The sequence below is a fragment of the Myxocyprinus asiaticus genome, chromosome 44, assembly GCF_019703515.2.
Source record: "Myxocyprinus asiaticus isolate MX2 ecotype Aquarium Trade chromosome 44, UBuf_Myxa_2, whole genome shotgun sequence".
Lineage (NCBI taxonomy): Eukaryota > Metazoa > Chordata > Actinopteri > Cypriniformes > Catostomidae > Myxocyprinus > Myxocyprinus asiaticus.
This window is the reverse complement of record NC_059387.1, coordinates 18,622,399-18,638,677: the sequence shown is the minus strand read 5'-3', so window position 1 is coordinate 18,638,677 and position 16,279 is coordinate 18,622,399. Positions and strand designations below refer to the sequence as shown.

Here is a 16,279-nt window from a genome sequence, read left to right as displayed (position 1 = left end):
ATGCACAAATAATGTGAATTCCCCAATTACAAAAGAAGAGCTAAGCCGGGGAAAGATGTATCAATAGCTGGGAATTATAGACCAATAGCACTTACATCTAACCTATGTAAATTGATGGAGAAAATGATTGTAAATTGGCTGTATTATGTGTTGGAGAGTAAGGGATTATCAGCGCTTTATCAGAATGGTTTTAGAAAAGGTAGATCAACATGGGATGCACTAATACAATTGGAAACAGATGTTAAGAAAGCAATAGCAATGAAAGAGGGGTTAGTGGCAGTTTACTTTGATATTGAGAAGGCATACGACATGATGTGGAAAGAAGGTTTATTATTAAAATTGAAGAAAATTGGAATAGAGGGAAGAATCTACAATTGGGTTTTAAGTTTTTTTTATTTGAAAGAACAATCCAAGTTCGAGTAGGTAATGAATTGTCTCAAACTGTAAGAGTGGAGAACAGAACACCTCAGGGAATTGTGATAAGCCCTATATTATTTAATATTATGATTAATGATATATTTGAAGGAGTGTTATCAGGAATTAACATGGCTTTATATGCGGATGATGGAATAATGTGGAAAATTGGGAGGAATATATCCTTTAATATGGAGAGAATTCAAGAAGCAATAGGGATAGTTGAAAAATGGTCTCTAGAATGGGGGTTCAAATTTTCAATATCCAAAACATGTTATCAGATATTTACAAAGAAGAAAATTAAAGAGAACAAACAACTTAAATTATATGGGACATCATTAGAAAAAATATCTAAGTTTAAATATCTGGGAATGTGGTCTGATGAAAAGTTAACTTGGAAAGATCATATAGATTATATTATAAAGAAATGTAGTAAAGTATTAAACTTAAAGAGAGGGGTTGCAAGACAAGGCTGGGGTGCAGACAAACAATCATTAAAGGGTATATATGTTGGATTTATGCGATCAGTACTAGACTATGGTTGTATTGTATATGAATCTGCGTCTGCAACTATGCAAAAGAAACTAGATATCATGCATGCTAAAGCATTAAGACTCATTTTAGGAGCAGTTAAAACTACACCAATTGCAGCATTACAGGTGGAAACATCAGAAATGCCACTGTATATAAGAAGAGAGAAACTAGCTATGGCATACTGGATTCATCTTCAGGGACAAAACAATGATCATCCAGTAAAGGGAGTACTTGCTGAAAGTTGGGAAACAATAAATACACCAGGTAAAGTCTTTGCATGGAAAATAAAGAAATAGGCTTATGAAAATGGTCTAGATACAAAGTCATTTGCTCCAATAGTTGCAATACCTCCGATACCACCTTGGTTATTCACACAACCTGAAATTGATTTAAAGCTGCATGAAAGAATTAAGGAAAAATGGGATGGAGTTAATACTAAAACATATGTAAAAGAATATATAAAAAGTATGCATTATTCATTTCAAGTATACACAGATGGCTCAAAGAACCAAGAATCCGGAAGGACAGGGGCAGCTTTTTATGTTCCAGAGTTTGAAGTAAGGAAGTTAGGAAGAATAACAGATGGTACATCTGTATACACTGCAGAGATGATAGCAATCTTAATGGCACTAGGTTGGATTTATGAAGTAAGAGCAGATAAAGTAATAATATGTTCTGACTCAATGGCGGTTCTGATGAGTTTACAATCAAATCAAATAAATAGAAGTGACATTTTAATAGAAATCATGATTACATTATACAGTCTAAAACAGATAGGAATAATAACTCATTTCATGTGGGTACCAGCACATGTGGGAATTCAAAGCAATGAAGAAGCTGACAAAATGGCTAAAGAATCATTAAGGATGGATGAACCAAGTATAAATATTTCACTTAGCAGATCAGAAGGGAAACATTTGGTATTGGAAGCATGCAATAGGAAATGGCAGACTTACTTGGATTCATGTCAAACAGGAAGACATTATCATAAGGTACAAAGGAGCATTAAAAAAAGTAAAATCATTCATAACATAAGTAGATTGGAACAAGTTATATTCACACATCTAAGAACAGGACATTCAAATCTTAACTACATTACACATCATAGGGAAACATAATACAGGTTTATGTGAGGTTTGTGCAATAGAGGAGACAGCAGAGCATGTGTTGATGGTATGTCCTGCATATGAAAGAGAAAGGAGGAGTCTTAAGGAAGAATTACAAACCTAGGAAGTCAAGAATTCATAATAAGCAATATCTTAAATGATGGTCCAAATGCGGGGAAACAAATGAATGCAATAATGAGATTTATTAGGAGCAGTGGATTAAAATATAGGTTATAGGGAATAGGGAGAAATATAGATTTCATTATCTTCACACTCCATCACAGAAGGTGGTGGTACGCACCTATTAAGTTGGTTCGCAACCAGGCATAAAACCTAAAGAAGAAGAAGAAGAAGAAGAAGAAGAAAACAAAAGAAGAAGAATGAGAGAGTGAAAGTGCAGATTGTTGGTAAAAAAGGACTTAAATATCAACCTGTTTCTCCACCTCTGGGTTTAACCACTGGAGTAGGATGGATTTTTTATGCTACCTTTATGTGCTTATTTGAGCACCGTTTACTTGCATTGTGAGAACCTACAGTGCTGAGATATTCTTCTAAAAATCTTTGTGTTCAGCGGAAGAAAGAAACTCATCTGGGAGGGCATAAGGTTGAGTAAATTATGAGAGAATGTTCATTTTTGGGTGAACAATCCCTTTAACTTTTAACATTTGAACCTTTAATAAAACGCAAAACGCAACGGTCAAAGATGTCCGTCTAGCACTCGTTTACATACAAACTAAAGAAATGCAAAGCAGGTGGCAGCAAGAACTTGTTCGGTGTGAACGGTCCCTAAGTAGTGCGAGTACAGCCACAAATTTATATTCCATACAGATTGACTAATGTGAGTAGGTTTCTCATTCATCAGTATGTGTTTTTATTTATAGATTGATTATTTGCGTAAGGCCAAACGCAAGTCCACATCAATGAATCATCCAGCAGCACATGCTCCTGTAAGCATGCCAGCTTGGGTTTCAGTATGTTTCACAGCAGAAGCGGTTGTCGTTTCCATTGTCAAAATCAAGGTAACGTTTTTCATTTTAAATGCATCAACTGTCGAAGCACCTGCTTGAAACAATTTAGAAATGCAGCTAGACTTTTGAATGAACTTTGACTCAAATGACTTTAGTTTTTTTTTTTTTTAGCTTGATTTATCCTTCTAATTCAATGTATTTAATTATGTTACAGAAGAATAAATATGTTGGTTAATTAAGACTACATACAGGTACTCCCATTGACTATCGCTGTACAATGATCAACTTTGTTCCAGCATTCATAATATGCCGTGTGAAGTGACAGCTCGGATCTTGATACTTTGCGGATCTCAGCGTGGTCAGGCTCAATCCATAGCTGAAGAGATTTGTGAACAAGCAGCTGATCATGGACTTACAGCAGACATCAGTTGTCTGAGCAACGTGGAAAAGGTATGTTTTTATTGCCATATTTTTTTTAATGCAAAAGCATGTCAAGCAAACTCTTGCTTAAAGCACATCAGATTTGGCTAATGCAACTTGAAGGCTTTGATTTATTGATTTGAACTGAATCCATTCCTATGCATCTCCAGTACAACGTTGAAAACGAAACTCGCCCAGCTGTTTTTGTGGTTTCCACAACCGGTGATGGTAATCCTCCAGACACAGCTCAGAAGTTTGTGAAGAAGTTCAAGAATAAATCTCTGCCGTGTGACCACCTCTCCCATCTGCGTTATGCACCGTTAGGTAAGATACTCTCACAGTTATGTAAGCATTAGTTTATGCCAGAGCTCCACCTACGAGCTAAAGGTAATTTTTCTTACTTTTATATATGCAGCTTTGGGAGACACAAACTATGCAAATTTCTGCAACTGTGGAAAGACTATTGACAGCCGTCTACAGCAATTTGGTGCAAAACGTTTCTATGCAACCAGGCATGCGGATGACGGAACTGGGTGAGCAGCAATACATTTTTACACATTATGTGTGTTGATCTCATTAAGAAATTACAAATCATGGAGGAGTGGGGGAACTGTCTAATTTTTGATTAATTGTCTTGTCAAACTCTGCCGTTGTTTTCTCGTCAGACTTGAAGTAGTGGTGGATCCTTGGATTGAAGACCTCTGGGAAGCTCTAAAGAAAATATTGGCCAGTATGTCGACTGTGGGTCAGCAGGCTGCTACCAACTGTGACTGCACTCAGGACAGTTCTCCAAAAAATGACTCCACCCAGGAAATATACAAGTTAGATGTGGTGGTTGATTTTCATCTTTTAAAGCTTAGTGAAGCGGTCTTGCAAAAAGAAAAGACAGCTAGGACTGACGGCAGCAATGCAGAGACTCAGTCTACCACTTTGGTTGCTTCTCTGAAGCATTCTGTACCTCCACTGTCACAGGCTGTTCTTAATGTTCCTGCACTGCCACCTGCATATTTGGAGGTCCTTTTGGAGCAGGTGTCAACTGAAGGGGAATGGTCTTCCTGGACAATCAACAGAATTTATAGAGTAAAGAAATCAAAACAAATTGTCTGTAAAACCATTCTTGCTTAAATTGCCGCATTGAATTAAATGCATTGGAATTTCACCAAACACTCTTTCATATGCACATACAGTACTGTGCAAAAGTCTTAGGCACATAAGATGTTTCACAAAAGCATTTGTCTTAATATGTTTATTTATAGGGGCCTGGGTAGCTCAGTGGTAAAATACGCGGGCTACCACCCCTGGATATTGCTAGTTCGAATTCCAGGGCGTGCTGAGTGACTCCAGCCAGGTCTCCTAAGCAACCAAATTGGCCCGGTTGCTAGGGAGGGTAGAGTCACATGGGGTAAACTCCTCATGGTCGCTATAATGTGGTTCGTTCTCGGTGGGGCGCGTGGTGAGTTGAGCATGGTTGCCGCGGTGGAGGGCGTGAAGCCTCCACACACGCTATGTCTCGCTCCACACGCTCAACAAGCCACGTGATAAGAAGCATGGGTTGACGGTCTCAGACGTGGAGGCAACTGGGATTCGTCCTCTGCCACCCGGACTGAGGCGAATCTCTATGCGACCACGAGGACTTAAAAGCACATTGGGAATTGGGCATTCCAAATTGGGAGAAAAATGGGAAAAAATTTCCCCCCCAAAAAGATGGTTATTTATATCTTCAGCTTTAGTGTGTCAATAGAAAATATAAATGTTAGACTCCCAAACATTACTTTTGCAAATAGAAAGATTAGAATAGAAGAACAGGGAGCTCTGCAACAGATGTTATTGCCCCCACAAAGCCCCCCACTGAACATCGAGTCAGTCTGGGATTACATGAAGAGACAGAAGCAGTTAAGATAGCCTAAATAGATAGAAGAACTGTGGTGAATTCTCCAAGAAGCTTGGTATATCCTGTCTGCCAACATCCAAGAAAAACTGTGTCCAGGTGTACCTAGGAGAATTGGTGCTGTTTTAAAGGCAAAGGTGGTCACACCAAATATTGATTTAGCTTTTTTATGTTTACTGGACTGTATGACATTAAGTGATAAATGAAAACTATTTATGTCATTATTTTTGAAGACATCCTCATTATGCAAGTGCCTAAAACTTTTGCACAGCACTGTATATCTATCACAAAATGTCCAGATAGCGTAAAATTTTCAAAATATTTTTAAGACAATTAGGAAATAATAGAATAAAATATATTTTGTTGTTTTATTTTTCATATATCAAAGACACAATGCAACAAATAGGATAAATCTAGAAAAGGATTAATCACTTTCACACTGAAATTTCATGAGATGCAACTGGCTGTCAAACACATATTGAGCTACACATAACATACACATAAGTTACACATAAGTATTTTCTCAGGCACTTATTGAGTCTAGATAGATGCACAACTTACATAATTTCAGAAGCACACCCAAATGACAAAAGTCATATCATACTGTTCATGTGTTGTACTTGCTATAGTTTACTTATATGTTGTTTCTTCATCAAATAGCAATGTCAAATGTAAATCAAATCAATCACTGAAGCAACAGCGCCACCTTGAGTAACAAATAGCATGCATTTTGTATATGTATATGCATATAGGATACTGATAATTCACCATTGTTGCATAGAAAATTTATATGATATAGTATTTATTTGTATGAATATAGTACTCATTTCTCTTGTAATAAACAAAGAAATAGATATCCTGTGGTAGTAAACTTATTTAGATTTTAAAATAATCATAAAAATATAATTTATGGAAGTGCAAAAAACCCTCCTGACATTATTACATACCTTGGATCTCTAATGACCCTGTACACTTTTGGTAGTTAAGCCATTATAGAAATTTTTTGTTTTGTTTTTTTGTTTGCTATTTTGGCTTTTTTTGTGTGTGTGTGTTACACTATTTATAAGAGAAAGATTGAGGAATAATAAAGAGGTGTGGGCACAACTCCAACATACAGATGAGGTACAGGGGATGGAATGAGGGTCACTAAAGACCTGAGTTATGTGTTAAAGGGTTAAGCAAGAATGGATTAATGAACAAGGTCTAATAATAATAAGTCTAATGTTCAATTAATGTTTTGGTATTAATGGAATGGGATTAAATCTGCCTATGGTTCTGCTAATTAAAATTGTCTGTTCTTAGGAAACAGTCCCAGCTGATAAAGAAGGATATCATGAAGTGCTTGTTTCAAAAGCAGTTCAATTAACTCAAGGTGATGCACTAAAAATTGCCATCTTACTGGAGCTTGAAATCTCAGTAAGTCCATATATATTCAATTTAACTGCAGGGATGCAGAACTGTAAACTTCTGTAAACAAAATATGTACAGTGGAAAAGGAATTACATTTTGGTCTGTTTTCACCCAAAACTGCTTAGATTGCTGCTGAAGACATGGATTTAAACACTGGAGTTGTATGGATTACTTTTATGCTGCCTTTATGTGCTTTTTGGAGCTTCAAAGTTCTGATCACAATTAACTTGCATTGCATAGACCTACAGAGCTGAAATATTCTTCTAAAAATCTAGTGCATTGTATAAAGTTTGACCTCTAAGTAAATGAAGACTGACAGGTGTCAGAATAAAGTATAAGACCATTGTAATATCAGCCAACAAAACGTAAACAAAAAATATATAGTGCACATTTAAATCCTAAATTGTGTTAGAAAAGACTTAAATGTTTTCTGTGCTTAAGTCAAGATTAAGAGAGAGTTAAATAAAATGTTGCAATGTTGCAGCAAAAAGAAAAAAGAAACATTTCTACTAAAAAAGGACTTAAATATTGATCTGTTTCTCACCCACACCTATCATATCACTTCTGAAGACATGGATTACTTTTATGCTTCATTTATGTGCTTTTTGGAGCATCAAAATTTTGGCACTCATTCACTTGCATTGTATGGACCTACAGAGCTGAAATATTCTTCTAAAAATCTTAATTTGTGCTGTGCTGAAGAAAGTCATACACATCTGGCATGGCATGAGGGTGAATAAATGATGAGAGATTTTTCATTTTTGCGTGAACTAACCCTTTAATCAGAACTGGCTTGATACACCCATTGAAACTGACCAGTTGGTTAAAATTGCAAAAAATGCTAGAAAAGTGAAGTTAGTTCTGAGAAGTTTTCACAAATACGTCTGTATGTGCTTGAAATTTAGAAAAGTTTTCAGGGCTGGTAGCACTAGGTGGCAGTAAAACAACATCAAATCAAAGGTTTGAAGATATCCTATGTACTGTATATTATTTTTTTAGAAGAATTTATTGTGCTGAGATTTCTGGTCTTACTGTAAGCCTCAGCTGTGAAACGCAATAAAATTGTCCATGAAGTTTTCCTAAGGTTTAAAAAATGCTGTCTGTCTGATTTCCAGGAACAGCTGGTATAGCTGAAATTATAAATGCATACTATGCTTTAGATATTGCTAACTACAAGGTAATCACAATCCAGTGACCCTCACTAATTTATGTTGACCCTCACTGATTGTTACATTGAATGCATTTACATGTAAAGTTTTCATAAATGCACATCTTACTGCTCTTTTGAAAATTGAGGATTAACATTTTGATCTTCCATGGCACAAATTGTCAGAGATCTGGGGCTTCAGCAGACGTTGATGGCACTATCTATTTTATTCATAAAATCACTCTGCACTGGTGTGTTCTGACAGTAAGGTCATTGCAATCAGTCAAACAATTTCTTTCTCCTGACTTTCTAACAAAGTCTTTACAGACATAGAAGAACAAGGTTTTTCCACCAAAACACCATGTGCCATTTTAATGCATTTGTTTGGACTGGCGAAAGGGTTTAATTGCAACAGCTGCTCATGATGTTGATTGTCTGATTGTTATTAATTGGTCAAATTGAGCACCTTCAGCGTCCACATATGGTGTGCTTGAAATGAACATTTTCAAATTGATTCATCATTTCAGAGGATTGGAGAAAATTGCATGTCAGTTGTTGACAAATGAAGGTGAAGCGCTAACTCAGCTAACTTTTTAATTTGTGCTGAGAGACACGTGCCTCTGTGCTTTTATAGGAATAATTCACTCATAAATGAAAAATCTGTCATTTACTCAGACTCATGTTGTTTTAAACTCTATGACTTTTTTCCCCATTTGAACAACCTTGTGCACTAATGAAACTAATGGTATAAGGCCTCTTACATTCTTAAAAAAAATCAAAAGTTAGCATTACGTTTTGTGATCATATTCATTTTACTTGCTTTTAACATCAAGGCTGTCCTACAAAGGCAGATGACATGCAACATTGTGTTTCTACTTTTCTAAAAATTGGCCTTCACTTGCTCTGTAGATAAACTCAATAGTCTAAGGTAACATCAAAAGAAGGGATGCCTTAAAAGAGAAACTCATGACACCATTGAATAGCCTCAAAGTCACAAAGCCATCTTCCTCTCTGATCTGTTCCCTACTTCATTACAGAACATTTACCAAAGCTTCAACCCAGAGCCTATTCTGCTGCCAGGTAAGAGACCTTGTTTGAAACACCTGTGCTTTATATTTGGAGATAGAAATTAAAGCAGAGGCATATTCAGGTTTTAGGTCATTATTTCTGTTGCAATCCTCCTTTGATCTTGCAAGGTATGTTATAGACAGAGATGAATTTGTTGTGCTGCTCAGTATGGCTTGATGAGTCTTCATTTGTTGAGATCAAAGTCAAACAGTGAATGCAGAGCATGTGCCTTTCAGAAACGCATGCCGGTTTAATTTGTTTTCTGCCTGTCTACTTTGGCTATTAAGTGGTCTATGGTCTAATGTCTGATGTTAATTTACACAGAAACATTAGGGCCGCAAATACTAAAGTCTAGTCAGCAGGGGTCCCCAGGGACCTGATACCAGCAGGCCATTAAGCGAAAGATAATGAAACTCGTAGTCTTGCTCATGTTCTATGTGTTGGGTCAGTATTGTTAGCACTTAGTCTCTTATTTTCTGTTGTTCCTTAGCTCCAGTCTTTAGCACCCTGGGAAAGTTCATTTCGTGTTCAATGTTGTGGAGTTCCCTGCTTGTCCGGAGCATCCAGCGAGGATGGGGTTGTGCACAGGCTGGCTGGCTGATCATGTCTCCACAATCTTGCTGCCCCTTGGGATGATACCGGCTTCAGAGGGTCTTGGCAAATTAGTTCAGCCGAAGGTTAGCACTGTAGGCATTGCACATTAGCAAGCCTGTTCACCTTAAGATTAGCTTTTCACAGTCCTTGGGAGGATTGGGTTGAATTGGGTTGTTTGAGTGAGGCATACAGTTTTGCAGGAATAAACTCTGGATAAAGTGTACTAATCCTTACAGTAGAATAGAAAACAACTTTTAGCTTTGGGTTTAGATGGTATCTATAAAAATATATGAAACTGGGTTAGTTATAACTATATTTTATATCAGGGATGTCACTAGAGATTCATGGATGGGGGGCTAAGCCTCTTTTAGGGGGGTCTGGGCATACTCCCCCAAAATGTCTTTCATCGTGTATTTTTAGAGTAACAATAGGTGTAAAATCTATTGAAATAAGGTTATTTTTTAAAAAGGAAATCAGATGAATACACACACAATTTACTTGTGTTAATACGAAATTACAGATTCACAACACATGAATTACACTTATGCAAAGCATTAAAGTATTGCTAATATTTGCCTTTACAAAATGTTCTGTGCGCATGCAATTTATTTTTAACTTCATTACGCAATACCTGAGGATTCACACGAGGAGGCACAGCGCAGCGAGGTCGAGCAGGATGAATTTGAGGTGGTCCTCGTGGTGGCACACCCCGCGAGCCCCTCAATCTCTATGAAGTGCATGTTTTCCGATACGCTATGTGTGAGATGAGCTCCGACCTTCTGAAAGAGCCTCGTCTCGTGTAGTGGTTCTGATGCTGGGGATGATAATGATGATGTCATGTCTCTCGCTGCATCAGGCGAGTGGTCAGTGGATAATGCTGCCGCCCCTCCCCCCAGCGAGGGAGAGGAACGTGCACGCACCACTGACAGGGAAATGCTCCGCCTCCTTACAAGCATGGTTGAAGAGCTTAATCTTGAGTGGTCTCCCCCAGAGGAACCTGAACAGTCTCGCCTCAATGAATGGTTCCTGCAGTCCGGATGCCATCAAATGGCAGCATCCCACAAATCTGCCCCATTCTTCCCTGAAGTTCATAATGAACTATCTAAGTCCTGGCGCGCCCTTCTCGGCGTGCTCGTGCAGTGACGCCATCCTCTTTAATCTGGATCACGGGAAAGAAAACGGTTATGCCCAATTACCCCCTGTGGAGGAGGCGGTAGCGGCACACCTCTGCCCAGCGAATAACAGGCCGTGGAAATCACGCCCCAAACAGTGTCGACAAACGTCCGCACTGGTGGGAAAAGCTTACTCAGCAGCAGGACAAGCTGGATCAGTACTCCACGCAATGGTGTTGCTCCAGGTATTTCAACCCAAGCTCCTCAAGCAAATGGATGAGCATGGATTAGATCCAGAGACATTCAAGAGCTCCGCACCACTACAGACTTAGTGCTACATGCCACGAAAGTCACTGCGCAGGTCATCGGGAAGTCCATGGGCAACCTGGCAGTTCTGGATCGACAAATGGCGGACCCTCAAAAATGAGCGATAAGGAAAAAGCCACTCTGTTGGATGCTCCAGTGTCTCCAGCCGACCTCTTTGGCAGCTCTGTGAATAAGTTTGCTGAGTGTTACGTCATGACTCAGCAGCAGTCACAGTCTATGAGACACTTTATGCCCAAACGGAGTATATCACAGCCGGTTTTCCTTGCTCTGTTTCGAGTCAGCGCCCGACTAAAAGCCCCATACCTACTGTCTCACCGGCACCTGTGTATCAGAACGTGCAGCAAAAGCACTCCTGACGGGCACAACCCTTTGAAGTTCCCTCTGGGTCTGCTCCAAAAAAAAAAAAAGGGCTTGATTGGAGACACAAAACACTGTTCCTCATCTCCCCACTACTGTTTGCTGGGAAAGGAATATTGTTGTTCACAATATTGTTCAAAATGTTGTTTCTGTGTCTTGTACTCAAATAAATACAATAAAAAATGCAATAAGTGCAAAAAAGAATACAGCACTCGTTGCAAATGCACGAGATGCTCACACATTCTCAAAAAAGAGCCCCTTTCCTCTTCAAAGCACACACATTATGTGCAACCGCTTCCTTATAGTGAGCATCGCATCATATCGTACAGTGAGCAAACCAAATTGCCCTCTGTCCCATTACGCAGACGCGTGGCGAGCCCTAACGGGTATTTCAGAATGGGTGCAAAATGATTGAACATGGTTATATGATCCAATTTGCACACCTGCCACCCCGTTTCAACAGCGTTCTGTCTTCCACAGTTTCACCTGAAGACGTGCCAGTGTTACAAGCCGAAATGCACAATCTCATCGTGAAAAACGCAATAGAGAGTGTGCCAAATTGTCAAGCACAAAAAGGGTTTTACAGCCATTATTTTCTTGTTCCAAAGAAAGACGGCGGACTTCGGCCAATCCTGGATCTGAGACATTTCAATCACGCACTCATAAAGCGGCCATTCAAAATGATTACTCGGAAATGGATCTTATCGCATGTACACCCACACGATTGGTTTGCGTCGATAGATCTGAAGGATGCGTCCTTTCATATCCAAATTGTACGACATCACAGGATGTTTTTGAGGTTTTTGAGGTTCGCATTCGAGGGAACAGCGTATCAATTCAAAGTCCTGCCCTTCGGACTCTCTCTGGCTCCTCGCACTTTCACAATGTGCATCGATGAGGTTCTCGCCCCTCTGAGACCGAGCGGCGTACGCATCTTGAACTACATCGACAATTGGCTGTTACTGGCGCAATCAGAGGCTTTGTTATGCCAGCACAGAGGCTTACTGCTTCAGCCATTCTACAGTGTCTGTCTCAGTTCAAACTGGGGAGAACACTTCCACTGAAGCTGTTTCAGAAAGCATTGGGATTTATGGCGGTGGCATCCACCATCATTCCATTAGGTCTCTTACACAAGAGACCTCTTCAGTGCTGGCTGAAGCGCCGTGTGCCACGACGTGCTTGGCGCCAAGGGTGCATGCGCATCACTATATCCCGCCACTCTATAGCTGCTTTAGCACCATGGACAACTCCTGCGTTTTACCAGCGAGTTGTCGTGCTGGGGCAAGTTGTCACGTGGCGCCTAGAGCTATCGGCTGTATTTCTAGCCTTAAAGGCTTTTCAGTTAGAAATAGCAAACTGTCATGTCCTGGTTCGCTCAGACAACATGACAGTTGTGGCATATATAAACCGCCAAGGCGGAATTCATTCACCGCCACTGTTGAGACTGACAACATCCTAGTGCCTTATCCTATGGAGCATCATCTCTCCCTGAGAGCGACATTTGTCCCAGGTCGCCTGAATTATGGCGCGGACCTACTGTCACGTCAAGGGGTGATGGCGGGCGAATGGAGACTTCATCCTCGAACTGTATTGAGGATTTGGGAAATATTCGGCAAAGCGGAAATTGATCTATTTGCCTCAGTGGAGAATGCCCACTGTCCCCTCTGGTACTCGAAGTCCCAAACCCCGCTGGGAACGCAGTGGCACGCAAATGGCTGGCGAAATGCAAATATGTGTTTCCCCAAGTATGCCTGATTCATTCTGTCATATGCAAAGTCCTAGAATACAAGGAAACGGTTCTATTAGTTGCGCCGAAATGGCCAAACCAGCCGTGGTTTCCGGAAATGGAGATGCTGTACAGCTCGCCATGGGAAATACCACTGAGGAGGGATCTCCTCTCTCTGGCATGCCCAGCCCCAGCTGTGGAACCTGCATGTGTGGTTCTTGAATGGGGCGCACTGCATGCACCAGAACTGACGCGTTCAGTCGTGAACACCATTTTACAGGCCAGAGCACCGTCCACGAGACGCCTCTATGTGCTAAAATGGAAGGTGTTCACTGATTGGTGTCTCTTACATGGTATGTAATATTTCTTCAAGAGCGATTAGACGCAGGACTCACCCCATCAACGCTCCGTGTATATGGCAACTATATCTGCATTTCACGCACATGAAGCCGGCGCCTCTATAAGCAAGTATGATTTAATCATAAATTTCCTTAAGGGAGCAAGGCGATTAAACCCACCTCGGCCGGCTATAGTCCCAACTTGGGACATAACTTTAGTCCTAAAAGCTCTCGCAGGGCACCCTTTGAGCCTTTGGACTCTGTTGAATTGTGCATGCTCTCCGGTAAGACCGCACTACTGCTGGCTCTGACATCAGCAAAACAGGTAGGTGACCTGCATGCATTATCAGTCGACAATTCATGTCTGGAGTTTGGCCCCGGTCTTTCAAGAGCCACTGTCAAACCCAGGAAAGGCTATGTACCCAAGGTCCTAACCATGTCCTTCAAAGTGCAGGTGGTTCACCTTCAGGCCTTCTTCCCTCCATTTAATTCGGATGAGGAACAATCATTGCATTTGTTATGCCCTGTGTGGGCACTACTTGCGTTCTTGCCAGTTCAGACTGTCTGATCAGCTCTTTATATGCTATGGAGGATGCACAAAAGGAATGTCCATCTCCAAACAAAGGCTCTCTCACTGGATTGTCGATGCAATAGCCCTGGCTTATGAGTCGCAGGGTAAGACTTGCCCAATTGGTGTTAAAGCACACTCAACTAGAGGCATGGCCTGCTCATGGTCATGGACAAATGGTGTGTCCTTACAAGACATGTTTTGCAGCAGGATGGTCCTCTCAAAACGCATTCGCAAGGTTTCACAACCTAAATGTAACGTCTTTCTTTACAAGTCCTCTCTGTTAGAGCACTTTCTATTCATTGGCCAAATATATATACTTATGCCCTTCCCTTTAAGTACAGGCTCCCCATCATTTACACAACCGCCTGCATTCAGGCCATTATAATTTACCATAAAGTCACAAGCACTTTCATTACAAATAAACTCCCTTCCCGACTGGGTTCATAAGGAGTTAATTCATACTTTATAACTATAGTTCATATATTCTTTATGAGTGCTCCCCTCCTGACCAACATGAGGATCACTCACTGTGGCATACTCATGTCGGTCGCTGTCCCACAAGACTGTGGCGCAATGTTTCCTCTCTGGGAACTTATGTCATGTAGTGCGGCATGATGGGATTCTGTTCTCCATATGCGTTACTATGCAATGTTGAGTGTACTGAGTCGTATGGGAATGTCTCGGTTACATACGTAACCTCGGTTCCCTGAGACGAAGGGAATGAGACATTGCGAACGCTAGCCGCACTACAAGACTCGGAGTTCTTGAGGCACGAGCGATGTGCTCCTTGTTCTCAGTCAGAAATTCTGAGGAAATGGTGTTTGTGCACCTGTTTTTATAGCGGACAGTTTCGCGCCAAAACAGGCGGGGCTCAAACACCATAGCCAATATTAGAATATTGCCGTTATTGTAGAGAGATTTCAACAAGGTCGTGTAAGAAGGCACTCCCCATATGCGTTACTACGCAAAGTCTCATTCCCTTCGTCATCAGATGCAAACAATATACATGTAAACATGATTTTAGTGTGATAAAATCACATACTAACCTTATCTGTGTAAAGTTACATCCAATATTACAACTTCATTGACATGGCAACAAAACCCTGTAATCCAGGTATTGGATATAACTTTACACAGATAAGGTTAGTAAGGGATTTTATTACACTGAAATCATTTCAAAAGTATCACCAAAGAAACATGTTAATGTTTCTTTGGTGATACCTATTAAAATACACATTTCATAAATAAATCATGTTCGTACTATAATTTGTTAACTATCCATATCTGTAAATTCTTATACAAGTCACTATAATCTATATACAGTGCTGTGATAAAGTATTTGCCCCCATCCTGATTTCTTCTGTTTTTGTGTATACAGTATCTCATACTAAATTGTTTCAAAAATTCAAACAAAATGTAATCTAAAACAAAGGTAATCTGGGTAAACACAAAATACGTGTTTTTAAATGATAATTTTATTTATTGAAGCAAAAAAGTTATCCAATACCAACTGGGCCTGTGTGAAAAAGTGACTTTGTGACTAAATCCCCAAATCTATTGCTGCATCCAAAAATGTAGGCAGCTGACTTGCTGCTAAATCAGTTATTGGCTTAAGTGACAGCTGTTTTGACTGAATGGAACTCTTATGGAAACTATGGTTTCCAAACAGTTTGAAAAGCACCTTATTTTCATCCTGTCTCCGTATACTGCCCCGAAGGCAGCATTTTCCTGGTTTCGGACACAGCCTATGAAACTGCATTCATAATGGGGTTCAGCTTGAAATACATCACTCTGGGAAGGGTTACAAAGCCATTTCAAAGGCTCTGGGACTCCAATGAACCACAGTGAGAACTATTATCTCCAAATGGAGAAAACTTGGCACAGTAGTGAACATTCCCAGAAATGGCCGACCTTCCAAAATTCCTCCAAGAGCACAGCGACAACTCATCCAAGAAGTCACAAAAAAGCCAAGGACATCATCCAAGGAACTGCAAGCCTCTCTCGCATCAATAAAGGTCACTGCTCATGACTCCACTATCAGAAAGACACTGGCCAAAAATGGCATCCATGGAAGAGTGGCAAGGCGAAAACCACTGCTAACCCAGAAGAACATTAAGGCTTGTCTGAATTTTGCCAAAATACACCATGATGATCCTCAAACCTTTTGGGAAAATGTTCTGTGGACTGATGAGTCGAAAGTGGAACTGTTTGGAAGACAGGGGTCCCGTTTCATCTGGCATAAATCAAACACAGAATTCCACAAAATCATACCTACGGTCAAGCATGGCGGTGGTAGTGT

The 16,279-nt window shown here is 40.2% G+C and overlaps 1 pseudogene; it reads left to right on the top strand.

Moving 5' to 3' along the window:
• The first annotated feature begins 2,993 nt into the window (after positions 1 to 2,993).
• Positions 2,994 to 16,279, top strand: part of LOC127434222 (methionine synthase reductase-like) — a 29,683-nt pseudogene continuing 16,397 nt past the window's right edge.